Below are 14,833 nucleotides of genomic sequence, written 5' to 3' on the forward strand. Positions count from 1 at the left end.
AACCAGGATCCCTGGCCCTGACCTGTGAACCAGCTTCTTACAACCACAACGGTTTAGATACCGGCAATCAGCCAGTGGATCCCTCGACCCGGCTGCACTATTTACAGTCCAAATAACCAGGACGGGGCTCCGTTCCTGCACCTTTCTAAGGACTCAGGGATCATTTCACCTGACCCCACCTTCTACAATCTGGATTTACCCTCCCTTAACTGGCTCCAGATCAGGACTCCTTAACTTGTACACCGCTGCGACCATCCTTCTCCCCATTGATACATCAGAGCATAACGGGGCTCCATGATTGCACCTCCCCTAAGATCACCTTCTTCATTTGGAAACCCTGTCCTGATGAAGATCCTAAATCAATAGGATCAAAATGCCGTCGAACCACAACACAGCGCAACCTATGGCGCAACACACCCCTTGGTTCCAATACTTATTGTAAATACCCATTCACCAAAGAGGAACCAACTACTTTGTATATATTGTTTCTCATTCTTGTTTAATTTGCGTCCTTCGCTGTTCTCTCATCCATATGTCACTTGCGCTGTTACTGTTTATCTCACCATCACGTAGCACACTAAACCCCCTTGGGTTGCCTTAAACATTTTATGTCTCCGGTGCTTTTTCTTCAAACTGTTGTTTGCAAAACTGTTTCCTAAATTGCTTTGCTGAAAATATGTTTCTAAATATATGATGCTATATGCACTTCTAAATCATTTGAATTCTCGTGTCTCTCTTTTATGTCCAGATCTTTTGTAATGTCTTGCACATACAAATGTTTCTGCTTTCAAAGTAAATCCAGTTGAAATATTGTTGCTCCTTGTACATATGTACCCAGATCTCAATCTGGTCTATGGGTTATACTCCTGTTGTCTTTTCCCTTATGGAATACCAAATCATCCAGTGTGTCATTGGATAATTTCCAGGTGGGGTGAGGTGCTCCCCATTCCATGTCCACTATGTAAGTAGCATGGTCGGAGAACACATGCCCAGGTAGTCCCAGTGTTTGAGTTGTGGGGGCAGAGTAGGGGAACACAAGAAGCAGTCAAGCCACATTTGGAGGTCATGTGGGTCTGAGTGATGGGAATACAAGCAGAGCTGTGGGTGGTTTTCCCTCCTGGCGCCAATGAGGGACCAACGTTGGGCCATCAGGATAAGTGTTGCGAATGTCCATGCCTGAGAAAGCGGGTGGGATTGATCAAGAGAGAGATCCAGGACACTGTTGTAGCCTCTTACTAGAACCCAGGGGATACCCACCCACTGGGCTAGCACTCTGGATAAGAGGGACCTGAATGAAGCATGTTCTGTGATCTGCAAAAACAGATCTACCCTCTTTATCAATGACTGTGTTGAGAGTTTGGAACTGTGTGCCTGGAGAGATCCTAAGCAAAGCACCTCTGGCATAGGGAGAATGTGTAGCACCATAGATCATGCCTCTCCAACATTTACTAAGCCGCTGGAGCTCACCACTAGTGAGGTGTATCTTCTGTAGAAAGCTAATATGTCCCTGTTGCCGTTTGATGTAGGAAAACACCATATAACTGGGGTGCGACGAATGCATCCCCAACACGTTTAGTGTAAGAAATCTGGTGGTCGATCAGGAAGCCATGGAAGAATGCCAGTTGTGCGTGTTGGGTGGAGAGGAGCGAAGGAACAACCAGGTCCCGGTGCCCATAGCAGCTCATAGGTTGCAAAATAGTCTGTTGCCCATGCTGTGGGGTGAACAACCATGGGTAGTAAAAGATAGAACTCAAACAAAAACAGGCTGCACACCCAAACCATCTCTCATAAACGAATGCGTAGTGTGAGGGTGGTAGTATATGACAATCATATGGCAATGGGAGAGGGATGATGGGTGACAGGTAGACAAACCATGCCATGGCTCGGTATGGCAGACAGTCCACCCACAGCCCATGGCAGTGTGTGGTGTTGGAGGTGCAATGTTCAATAAGGGAGGCAGCAGGAGGTGAACTTTAGCAGGGGTTACGTTGGTCAAAGGCCGGAGTGAATCTTGCGGTTGATCTTCTAAGCTTGCTTCCCCTTCAGAGTTCTGCTCGACTAGGCTGTTGGGGCATTCGATGAGATTGTCTACTGTCCCTGGTGTGATGATGGGGTTAGGAGGCAGCTCAGTGGCCCCTGATGTGCCTGACATCATGTGATCTTCACTCACTGTCAAACTGGAGTCAATGTTCAGAGGAAGTGGGGAATGGTGAAGGGTAAACGCTGCTGCAATGGCCGATTGCTGGCTTAGTGTCAGTTCTTTCTAATGGTCTATGGTGGCGCTCTGGAGCACGCTGTGGAGCACACGAGCATACGAGCCGAGACCAAGCGAGCAAGCAGGCGAGGAGGACGAGGAGGGGACGCCGATTGCGGTGCCTGGCCTGCCGCACTCCATTGCCCCGTAGCTTGTTGCAGGAGCACTGCTCTGCTCCGTGTCCCGGTCCCGGCCCCGGTCCTGGCCCGAACGCAGAGGGAGTGTTTACCGGTCGCTGGTTTCTGATTGCAGGTGTTAGCCGCGGGTGGCGGCCAGAGCGGGACCTTGCTAGCGACGTCTTCTGGTGTGGCCGGAGTCGCGAGCCACGAGCCACAAGCAGCAATTGCCGCGAGTGACGCTTTGGGGCGGCCGGTGCTGCTTGCACCCGTTTAATTCAGCGACAGCCACAAGTGGCAGGCGTCAGCTACGGGTGGTGGCCGGTGCGGGTCCCTGCTCGAGACGTCTTCTGGAGCGGCCGGAGCCGCCAGCCCCCGTAGGACGCGGCAATTGCCGCGAGTGACGCCTTGGGTGCGGCTGGTGCTGCTAATCACCCGTTAGACTCGGCAATAGCCGCAAGTGGTACATTTTGCATCTCTTTGTGTGGCCGGAGCCTCTCTGGGACGCGGCGGGTGCCGCGAGAGCTGCTTTAGGTGTGACCAGAGCGGCCAGGTGCAGCCAGAACTACGAGAGTCTGCTAGATGTGGCCACAGCTACGAACGGTCGACCCAAGTGAAGTCCTAATCCAAGTGAAGTCCTTACTGGGGCTGGAGCCATAAAACTACCCTGGATGCAACAACAGAGGTACCAAAACTTTAAGAACTAATTAATGAAAGAGAGCCAATTAATGTGCGTGAAAATTTTGCTTTAAGAAACCGAGCCAGAGAGCCAGGGAGCAGGAACGGGGAGCTATTTCCTGGTGTCGCATGAGCGGCGCACCTGTGTGCTAGCACCTTAGATCCTTACCTCCTTGACTGTGTCAATCTGAACTCGGCAAGAGTCTCTATCTTAATTCTGGCCCTAAAGTAGTAGACAACAGGAGACCATATCAACCATATAGGTGGCTAAGATCTGTCAAATATCATTCGGCCAGAATAAATAGTACAGCTAAAATTACAACTAAAACAACTTAGTAATACTACATTGCCATGGCCTATAAAAAAACTAAGGTCGAGAACCATTTTTATGAAAAGGATGGGAACGGAAGAAGCCATTAGAAAGAGCTCTGGCAAGATGGCAAGAACCGGAAAGTCTACAGTAACTCCTGGAATTCAAAAGTATTTTACTAAATTAACCTCAGATGAGCAGGGACAAGTCCAAAAAGATCAGATAGTTAAAGAAAAAAAAGGGAATAAAGAGGTAGGTAAGGATGAAATACATCTAATTCAAATCCAAAACCAAAGGACACCTGAAGTTCCTCTGAAAAGTATCTCTATCATATCACAAGAGCTAAACGCAATTTCTATTACAGTGGATTCAATAAAACCGGAATCATCCAAATTACAACAATCCCAAGAATATAACATTACATGTCCAGATATTAATATCAAAGACTTAATATACCACACGGGAACGCAAAAGGAAAACCAGAACATACAGAATATTACTCCGCAAAAAGCATCAGTCCCAGAGGGATTCCTCGAAAAATCACCAGATCTCTCTTTCTTCAAAAGTATAGATCTCCATAAAGATCATACCCCAATATCTAAATCCTTGTTTACATTGCAAAGTATTTTGGAAGCAGTTCTAACTCATCTAGGTAACATATTGGAAAATTCTGACCAAACACTTGATACCCAAATAGGAATACTAAAATTCCTAGTGGAGAAAAGGAAGGAAGAGCAATCAAAGTCAGTAGCTACAACAAGACTCTGTGGCAAATGTAAAGGGGAATACTCTTATAACTTAAAAGCTAAAACAACAAAAACATCTCCTTCTTAAACAAAGGAAATTGCAACCCAAACCGGAAAGAGTTCAATTACGGATCCCAAGGGTAAACAGGATTCTAACCCTATTTACTCTCTTAGAAACCTTTTTAAGGAGGAAACCAAACCAGTGTCTCCCCAACAGCCCGTAGTTTATTATCCAATCTTCACAAAAAGCCCTGTAACATCCAACCTCAAATCAACCGCTGAGATTGCACTGTCAAATAACGATTCCCAGGCCCTAAAAATCGCTAACGACAAAAGAAATCAAAAGCTGATTAAATCAAAAAGGAGAAAGGCGCAAAGAAGAATTAAGAAAAAAAAAGCCCGTCAAATAAGAATACCAACCAACTCTCCCCCTTTACTGGAAACAGAGGAAAGCTCAGAAATACCACAGACCAAGAAGATAAAGGAGCAGAATTTGCCGGAAAAAACTCAAGGAGACAACTCTGACCAACTGAGTAAATTAAATCCTAAGGCAAAACATTTTTTACCAACAGGACATGGTCTAAGAAGCCCAGAGGTAAGAGAGACCCCAAAAGGAACTCTCTCCACACAGAAAAAGGATCTGCAAACAGTGGAGACCAGGTCTAATTTTCTGGAAATCATAGACCTATTCCCGTCTGACGAAACACCACTCAACCGCGGCCGAATTATCAGTTTGCTAAAAAAAATTCGGCCGTTACAATCTCTAGCACGTAATGAAATAAAACTAGTCATGTTTCCAGAAGAATCAAAAATGTCTATTGCGATTGTTGAATTTTGGTCTCCAGTAATCCCGGGAATCATACTGCAGGAGAGTGACACTTTACACAAATACGGCTATGACCTGGCCCCAGTATTAAAATATGAATCTCAAAAAAGACCTATACCAGATGAGGCTCCCAAAAGGCTTGGAATCAACCATTCACTTAACATCACCACCAATTCGCTAGATCATGCCACAGAAAATATATTTATATCCATAAAGAATGGCAATAGAGAAATCTGGAGTAAGAAAGCTCCCAGTGTTGAAACTGCAAAGAGAGATTATTCCTGGTCCTGGATCTCGGAAACCCTGAACAGCAACAAACAAACTAAGGATAACAAGTCCTCTGTTTAGCACAGGTTTGAAGATCTCCTCTTGGAATCTTGCGGGCATAACTAAAGAAAAACTGGCTGAAATAACAAAAGATTCTCCAGCAATAGTGGCCCTCCAAGAAACTTGGTCCACACAAAACCTCAATCTAGAGAAATATTTCATATATGACATTCCTGCAGAACAGGTCGACCGGGGACACGCAAAAGGCGGGATAGCGATCTTATTAAATGAAGATTACAAATGGGCACAAGAAGTAATTCCAACTAACTCAAAGAACCATCAATGTATCAAAATCAAGTGTGAGACAAGTCCTCCTGAAACTTTAAAAGAAATATTAATTTATAACATATATATCCCCCCGGAGCAAAAATGGACGCACTTACTATAGAAATCTTAAAAGACATAGAACAAACAATAGAAAATCAGGATTATCCTTCGCTTTTCATCATGGGAGATCTTAATGGGAAAATCTCTAAAGAGTTAATATCGAAATGGGCAAATTGGCTCACAGATGAGGCCCTGAGAATCTCTATTCCACTATTTCCAAAAGAAAACAAGGCGGATAAAAGAGGGAAGATCCTAATAGCATCGCTACCTATTTTAAACGGAACAATACTAAATGGCAATGTAGAAGGAGACATACCTGCCTCAAATACAAGACAGGGAAACTGTAATCCTTCACTACTGGAGAACATGATCTGTAGCTATGATCTACACAAATCAGTTTTACAACTTAAAATTAACTTTGCCGATGGTAGTGATCATGCGATACTACAGCTAACTACAGAATGGAAAGTACAACAGTCCCAGTCAAATCAAATTATGTATAGCTGTAGTACTGTCCTGGTAAACCCAACTCGAAGACAGATCCACTGGAACTCTGCTACTCTCATCAAACTAACTTCTATAATTGATTCAACACAACTCTTACAAAGAATACACTCAGCAAATCCGATAATAAACTTTTAAATTGTGATAAAAAAATTAACACAAAAATTACAGGAAAAGCTGACCCAACCTCCAAAGAAACAAAACAAAAAACAAAAGTTAGATACTAATACAACTTACCTAAACAATCTGGTACGAGCACAATTTTTAGAAAAGTCACCAGATAGACAGATAGAAATCAACAAACTGAAAAATCAATGCAGGAGAGAAAGAGAAAAAAACAAGAGAATAACCCAAGATGAAAATTGGGTAGATCTGCAAATAGCAGCGAAACAAAATAACCAACGTGCATATTGGAACATAATTGCGAAAGAAATAGGCACGAAAAAAGTATTACAATCTATCCCGGTGCCTCCATCAGAATGGGAAATATATCTGGCCAATTTATATAAATTAAACACTACTGTAGAAAAGAGTTATCATCCCGCTAGGAACTCGGAAATAAAATCCTCAGACTGTGAAGTTACTAGTCCATTTTCTATTGAGCTACACATAAGAAAGGCAAGATCAACCGGAGCAACAGGTCCGGACCAAATACCGATCAAGGTCCTCCAATGCAATCCCAAAGAATGGAGTAAGATGCTATTTCCCCTTTTCAACTACATTTTCAGAACTGGAGATATTCCCAAATCTTGGAAGGGGAGCATTATAATACCCATACATAAAAAGGGCACAAGGTTGTATCCTGGTAATTATAGACAGATAGCCCTTTTGGACGCAACAGGAAAGATTTTTACAGCTACAGTATTAGACCATCTAAAAGATTGGGCCTTTTCATCGGGACGGATTCCTTTATACCAGGCTGGATTTAGATCAAAGCATTCAGTCACCGACAATATCGCTGTTCTGCAAACCATCTTAGATAAATATGTTACAACAAAATCTCTGGTTATATATGCTGCTTTTATCGACTTTACTACTGCATTCGATAGAGTCGACAGAGCAACACTATGGAGAAAACTTTATAATATGGGTATCCCGGACAATCTACTACATATATTAACAGTATTACATACAGATACCTGGTGCCAAGTCAAAATGAGGATGGAAAAAGGACTTACTAGTGCAATCCCGACCCCAAACGGCCTTAGGCAAGGATGTCTCCTCGCTCCTCTACTCTTTTCCCTTTATCTCAGTGACTTGCCTCAAAGTTTTCAACAGATATGTAATTTTCCACCAAAAATTGCTTCTCATAAAATACATACTTTATTATATGCGGATGATGTCATTATTTTAGATCAAATTCCATTCGGTTTGCAAAGAAGCCTTGAGGCCCTCCACAATTATACAGAGGAAAATTATTTAATACCAAACATCTCGAAAACTAAAATAGTACCGTTCTCTGGAAGAAAAAAGAGTACTAAATTTATCTGGTCTGTAGGGGGAAAAACGGTGGAAGTGGTAAAAGAATACACCTACTTAGGAAGAATATTTACCAAGTCCTTACAAAATAAGTCTCATACTTTGCATTTAACCCGGAAATCCGATGTCCATGTGGGAGCACTGTTACGGCTATACGCTGCATCTGGACAAAGACATCTCTCTGCAATGCTTAAGGTATATAGTGCCAAAATTCCACCAGTACTGTCGTACGCACTCGAGCACATACCAATAAGCCAATGGTCCTTTCTAGACTTAAAAGAAGGGAAGATCCTGCGAAAAAATATGAAGTTATCTCAATCGGTTCCAGTGCAAGCGCTCCGCCTCGAGCTGTCACTGACTAGCTCCTATGCCCGAGGAATCGCAAATATCATCAGGTGGGCATATAATCTCCTACATGCTGAAGAAGGAACGCTTAGATACCTGTTAAAAACTGAGACATTCGAACGTGAACCATCGAACTATGTATTTTCTAAAAATGCCCTATCTGCTTTTAAGCTATCAGAGGTTAACATCGAGCTGTTACTGTCTTGGTCTCCTGCCCAGTTGAAACTCTTTCTAAAGCACTTTACTGCAAGACTAAGTTTTGACCTTGACTCTCAACATTGTCTTAAACTGTTATTATATAAAAATATCTCTGAAACTATAGAGTATAAGAAACCTCAACAATATATAAACTTTAACCTGTACCACGGGGTCAGGAGATCGATTATTTTACTTCGATTCGGAATACTTCCTGTAAAAACTATCACATCTAGGTGGTATCCAAAAGAAAACCCTATTTGTAATTTATGTATTAGTGAGGAGCAGGACTTGGAACATCTATTATCTATTTGCACAAATGCGTTAGTGGTAGAAGCAAGGAAAAGATTTTTACGACCAGTTTATTCACAATGTAGAATTAACTCAGTACAGGAATTGATTATTTTATGTAAAGCTCCGCCAAATGAATTTGTATGTCACAATTTTTACAAATTTTTAAAACCATATTTAAACTTATATTAGAATGAAATTTTTTAACAAAATTGTGTAAATTTGAATATTGTATATTTAATATTTGTGGTTCTCAGTGGAGATCCAAATCAAATACAATAAAACTTGAAACTCATTCTGGAGAGGGGGCTGTGAGGGTGCCTCCAGATTTGTTGTGGAACTGACCTCAGTGACCCCATTGTCTGCTGGAGTGGGATGTAGCACCCTGATACTGGGGGACGATGGTTTCCCTCAAAGTGAGTTTCCAGCCAGGCATATGCAGTGTTGGGCTACATAAAGAAATTGGTCGGTTGGTCATGAATGACTTTCAGCTTTGCCGGGTATAGCAGGGAGTAATGGTTGTGGAGGTCACAAAGGTGATGTTTAACCATTAGAATGGAGGAGCATTGGCATTGGGTCTGCATAGTGAAGTTGGTATACATCAAAATGCAACTTTTTCCATATTTGAGTGGGGCTACCTGTCTAGCCTTCTGCAGAATAGCACCTCTATCCTTGTAATAAAGTAGTTTGGTAACCACACAGTGGGTAGTGCCCCTGGTGGATGGTGCCTGGCTGGAACCTGGTGTGATATTTCAATGGAGAAGTGAGAAGAGAGGGAGTGGGTCGGTGTGAAGGAATTCACCATTTCCTCTACGAACTCAATCATCAGTTGGGTACTCTCAGCACCCTTCGGCAGGCCCACTATTCAAATGCTATTACTCCAGGCCCTCTCTTCAGTGTCCTCCGCTCACTGCTCCAGTCACTGCACCATGTTGAGGAGATCTTGTGTGCACTTTTCATGATCCCATAGACATGGCTGAACGTCCATGATGCTGCTTTCAGTATCTCTAGATGTCAGATTCTTTGCTCAACATGGAGTAGTGTGAATTCCACCTGAATCATCTTGATTCTCGCTTTCACAGTGATGTCTTTATTGCATTTAAAAAAAGCATTTAGTTTGGCTGTAGAATCATGTGGCTGGGGGGTTTTAGGGTTTTCTTGTATCTGGTTGCCCGGGTAGTGGGGCATTGACGAGGGGTTCTGGGACAGTTCTTTGGTCTGCTTATATCTTGCCATAGTTAGTGGTAAGAGTGGCGGGAGGATATCACTAACCTCAAAGTAAATCAATAAATGTTGCTTCCTCTGTGGTAAGGCAACTCATGAGGGGATCAGAAGGGGTATGTGTGAGCCGTTCCAGTGGAGACTACTGTTGGAGGGTCACCGGACAAGGAGCAGGCTCTCGTCTGATCACTGACAAGAAGCAGTGGGGCGCTGTTGAGTTGTGCAGCAGGGCAATGAGAGCGGTTGTCTCCAGGTGGTGTAAGATTAGATATGGGCATGTCTGCTGGTAAGGGCCCAGTACACTTAGGCCTGTGTGCAGCCAGGGACCCTCAGCCCCAATCAAAGTCTGGCCTAACCACTTATCTAAAGGTCTAGATGAGTTACCAGGATAGGCCCTCCATAGACTCTCCTTCCACACCCCCCACCGCCAGCTACGCTCCGCCGACCTCTCACTCGCCACCGTCCCACGCATCCGAAGAACAACCACTGGCGGGAGATCCTTCTCGCCGCCAAGACATGGAACACCCTCCCACTGAGCCTACGACAGACCCAGGACATGCCAACCTTCAGGAGGATACTAAAGACCTGGCTGTTCAATCAGTAGCGCCCCCCCCTGCCCCCTAGCACCTTCAGACCCTCGGGGGTATATAGTACGCTTAACAAATGACTGATTGATTGATGGATTGATGGCCCCAATGCCACTGATGGGGGCAAAGTTGACCGCTGATTCAATGGGGTCATAAATTACTACTGGGGTGTCCTTCTTCAGTTCCCCATCAACAGGCGCGTTGAACATGCCACAATAGTTAGCGTCCCCAGCCTGCGTTACGTCCTGAAGGAATGCCAGAAGAATGGGTAAGGGGTGGAGGGACTCATACACCCCTCAGGTCACTGTGAATCTCCTTGACAAACTGTATGCAGTAGAGGTATAGTAGGGCCCAGGGCGACAGCTAGAGTCTGAGAGTCTGAGCCCCTCTAAGACGTGATTTCTTGACCATAAGGGCCTCCAGGTCAGGCGTGGTTGTGGTGGGCCGTTCGTGCTGCCAGCAGCTGGTAACATGTTGGTTGAATGTTCAGGGGGCCCACCAGGAGAATCTCCTTACCTTGTCTCCACTGGGGGTGGGGTGACGGGCTGACCAACCCTTGTGCTGATTGCAATTTGATACAGCCCCCCTGCGGGTCCAAAGGGGCCAAGGCAGTCAGGCTCCTCTTAGAAGAGGCATTGGAGATATTAGGGAGAGCACTGCACTGCTCAGTTCCCAAGTGAGTGAGACAGTTTTTCTGTGCTGTGTGACAACCGCACATCAGAATGGGCCCGATGCGGTCTCTCCACTGGTAGGAGCGTGGGTGTTCCTCCAGTCATGGACCTGCCGAAGTAAAACTGTTATTAAAGACTGTCCACCTAATGAAACTTGTCATGGCAAGCAGCCCACTCAGCGCCTCTTGCAGGGGTTCAGCAGAGCTGTCTGATTCCTCCATAGTCTAGGACCAAACAGTGGAGGATTCAGAGTAGAGAAACGAGGAGAGGCTAGCAGGCCACATGGGCTAAGTCAATCAGACCATGGCACGTTGCAACCTCCATCACATAATTCGTCCACTCAAACATCCATCACTGCCACAACATTAGCATAGGCCTCCCTAGAGGGTTGGGGATGGCAGATGCAGTGCTGGGCAGTAGGATACTGTTGTCATATAGATATGCTTTGCCTACACACTGTGTTAAGTTAGCATGAGCTTATTAGGAGTTTAAACGCCATTTTACCTTTTTGCTGCTTCTGCACTCGACACATAATTGTTGCTTTAGTTTTGAGCCTAGTCCACACGAGAATAATATGTTATTGCTCTGATATCAGCTTTGCTTGGTGAGCTGTGTCTGTACAGTGAGTGCTGAAACCTTCAAGGATATCTCAACACAGTAGTTGTTATGAGCTCTGATCTTCGCAGGTTCCTAGACATAACATACATGCAACTGCGGTCAAGTTCTGCCTTTAGGAGCGTTTTATATTGCATTGCACACACAATCACACTTGATGGTGCTTCGCATGCAGAGAGCTGGTGTAAGATGATGTGATCCCTTACCACTAGGATCTGAGGTATGGGCCCGCCCTGATAAAACCAAAGAGACCTTCTTAGATATAATATAATATACTAGTTAGGGAGGGTGAGAAATAGGTGCTGTTTAACCCTATTCATTTTAGCATTTTAACATGCTATCACCTTTTGCATTCTATGGACTAGTAACTATGCTGATTACTTTGTTACATATAATATGTTTGCTTGTATTAGCTAAGATACTGCGTTTGAGAACACTGCATTAGTAAATAAACATTTCAAATATGCACGCGTCTTCTTTTACTCCTTGTTCTGGATTGAACTGATTGTATAACAAAAGAGTGTTCATGTGTTCCACATTACCTGAGGTGTTCTAAGCCCATGTTCTGGTTTGTCTAAACATTGGGAGTTTGTAAGAACCAATGAGACACTGTTGCTAGTATGGTAGGGGATTTTGGGTAGTAATGTGAGTTTTGGCACACCCTAACTCACTGAGGTTCCAAGTCTCTATGCACAGTTCTGTAGGAGAACGGAATTCCTGCGACATGGCGCCCAACGTTTTGGTGGTCTTATTACATGACACTTGAGTAGTGCAATATTCAGTCCTCAACCCCTTCACTGTTGTTTCCGGAAAACAGTGGTGTCGGACAAACCTACCTGTATTTGTATAGGTCTTTTCAAGCTTGAATGTTTCTAAATGGTTTCCTTGAATTACTACCCAGTTGTGCTACAGAATTTACTTTGTACCTCTTTCTTTCTGTGTCACTATGGCCGCGGTGAACATTCCGCAACATAGTAGTATTACGGTGCGCAACCATTTGCAGCAATATAATGTTCCTGTGGATGGCATGGCCGTGATTATTGTGGTGAGTGCAGAGGTAGCTTACCCATACAAGATATTTTACTTGTGGGTGACCTTCCCAGCTGTGGACGCAAATACTGGTATGTTCCATGCGTAAACTGCCACTGCTGTGCCATTGGAATATACTCTGTACAGGGCACAGGAAGTTCCTATTGATGCTTGGCAGCACCGCGTTTGGTTTGATGGCGCCCTCCCCCACTCTTTGACAGCTCCGAGGTTAGGTCCTTTGTCCATTCCATTCCAGGCACAAATTTGCCTGTTTTGGATGGATTTATGCCTCATCCTCAACACGGCGCTTGTACCGTTGTTGAACTAAGATGACTACATGTAGTCGCAATTAGTGTTATTAGGTCCTTAGTGCAATACATAGCCCCTAATCTCCCGGACGGGGCCCCAGGTGGTGCGGCGCTTCCTGCTGGGCAGGGCGGAAGAAGCCTAGTCCCGCATTGGTCAATGCTGTGATGGGCAAGCGCCCTCAGCATAGGGATGAATTTCCTTTCTGGCTTGCCGAAAAGTTTAACCAGCTGGAAGCAGTATTTCCTAACACAACTCCTGGTGAAAAACACAGGATTCTGACGATTAGCATGCCGAAGGACTTGATCCCTGAAATCGGTGACTGTGAGACCTGGGGTAGAATATCTGCAGCAGTCTATGCGAGGTGTTACGGCACACCGTCTATGACTGTTTTGCCAACGGTCCTTAAGCGTGTTCAGGATGAGCACGGACCTGAGGCGGCTGTTGAATTGGGTATGCGCCTTTGTGGCTCCTTTGATGTAGTTTACGATCTCATACTTGCTAATGTCAAGGGGGTTGCGGTGAACTTTCAGGTGGCCAATGCTTTGCAGGCGCTTCCCGAAGTCGAGAAACCCCGGCAGTTAGCACGAATTATTGTGGCGGCTTATAAAACCGTGGGCCGCAATAGTAGGGGTCTCAAGACTATTTCTACAAAAGAGAAAAAACAACCCCAAGGGCAAAAGTCAGAAACTGACGAACAGCCCAAGTCCAAAAAACAAAATTGGCCACAAAAAAAAACACGGTAAGCAACAACAGCCGAAACAGGAGTCTCGTCCTGCATCTCCTTTGCCTGCGCCCACAGAACGTGTTTATGACTTGCACGATCGCGCGACAATAAAATCACCTGATCGATTTCAGGTTTCTGACCAACGCTCTCCTCCTTTTTTTCAGGACTCATCGGCCTCGTCGACCGGTGGTGGAGGAGGCGGCAGAGGTCGGGGTGGCCAGCAAGGACGCGACCAGCCCCGCCCGAAAGATGGTAAAGGCAAGCAGGACGATTCTACACCAAAGAGACCCCAGTTTCAAAAGATGAAAGTTGTCGCTTTAACAGCGAGATATGCCACAGATAGTGAGAACGCAGCTTCAGAATCTGACATGGGCTCTGACCTTGCTGGACAGCGCGGCAGAGATTACCATAGTGCGAGAGGCCCTGCGTCCACTACTGAAGGTGACAGCGACTGACCATTATGTTGTTGTGGAGACAGCTAACACTAGAGTTGCTCCCCCTGGTAGACTTTATGAAATAGTCCTGTTGATTGAGGGTGACATACAACGTACCATAAAAGGGGTCTTTTGGGAGAATCTTACAACTACCTATGACATTTTGTTAGAGGAGGCTGACTGGCCCCCTCTTTTTGTTCTCGCAGCTCCGAGAGGGGTGGAGGTAATCCTCCCTAGTTTTGCGCACACGGTCTCAAAGAAGCATGCGCTGAATTTTGCAGAAGAGTGGGCTAGAGCCCTTGCGCCGGCTCTGTACCGTACACATTGTGGTTAGGATACATTTTCCCCACACCACGAGATTCCTTTACGGTCACAGCCACAGCCTCAACCTCAATATCCCATAAGACGTGAAGCTAAGGCTTCCGTTATGGAAATCCTTGAACAATTGGAATATCAAGGTGTGATTGAAACATGTGTGTCACCAATGAATAACTCTATTTTTACTGTGACCAAGCCTGACGGATCGTATCATTTGGTATTGGATTACCGGCATTTAAACTTGCATTGCCGTACCTGTGCTGTACAGAATACACACGGCTCTGCCTTAGTGGATAGTCTTGTGCGTAAGCCGTTTAAAACCACGCTTGACATATCCAACATTTTTTATACCCACCATTTGGATGGTCTAAGTTCCCAATGTACCAGTTTTACATTCGGTGGGGTACAAAAACAATTCAAACGTTTACCGATGGGCTATAAGATTAGTCCTGGTGTGTTTACTGCCCGCATTGTCTCTCTCCTGGAGAGAACCGACCCTGATGCTTGCTCATATGTGGATGACATTT

This window comes from Lissotriton helveticus, chromosome 4_1 (genome assembly GCF_964261635.1).
Source record: "Lissotriton helveticus chromosome 4_1, aLisHel1.1, whole genome shotgun sequence".
In the NCBI taxonomy this organism is placed as follows: domain Eukaryota; kingdom Metazoa; phylum Chordata; class Amphibia; order Caudata; family Salamandridae; genus Lissotriton; species Lissotriton helveticus.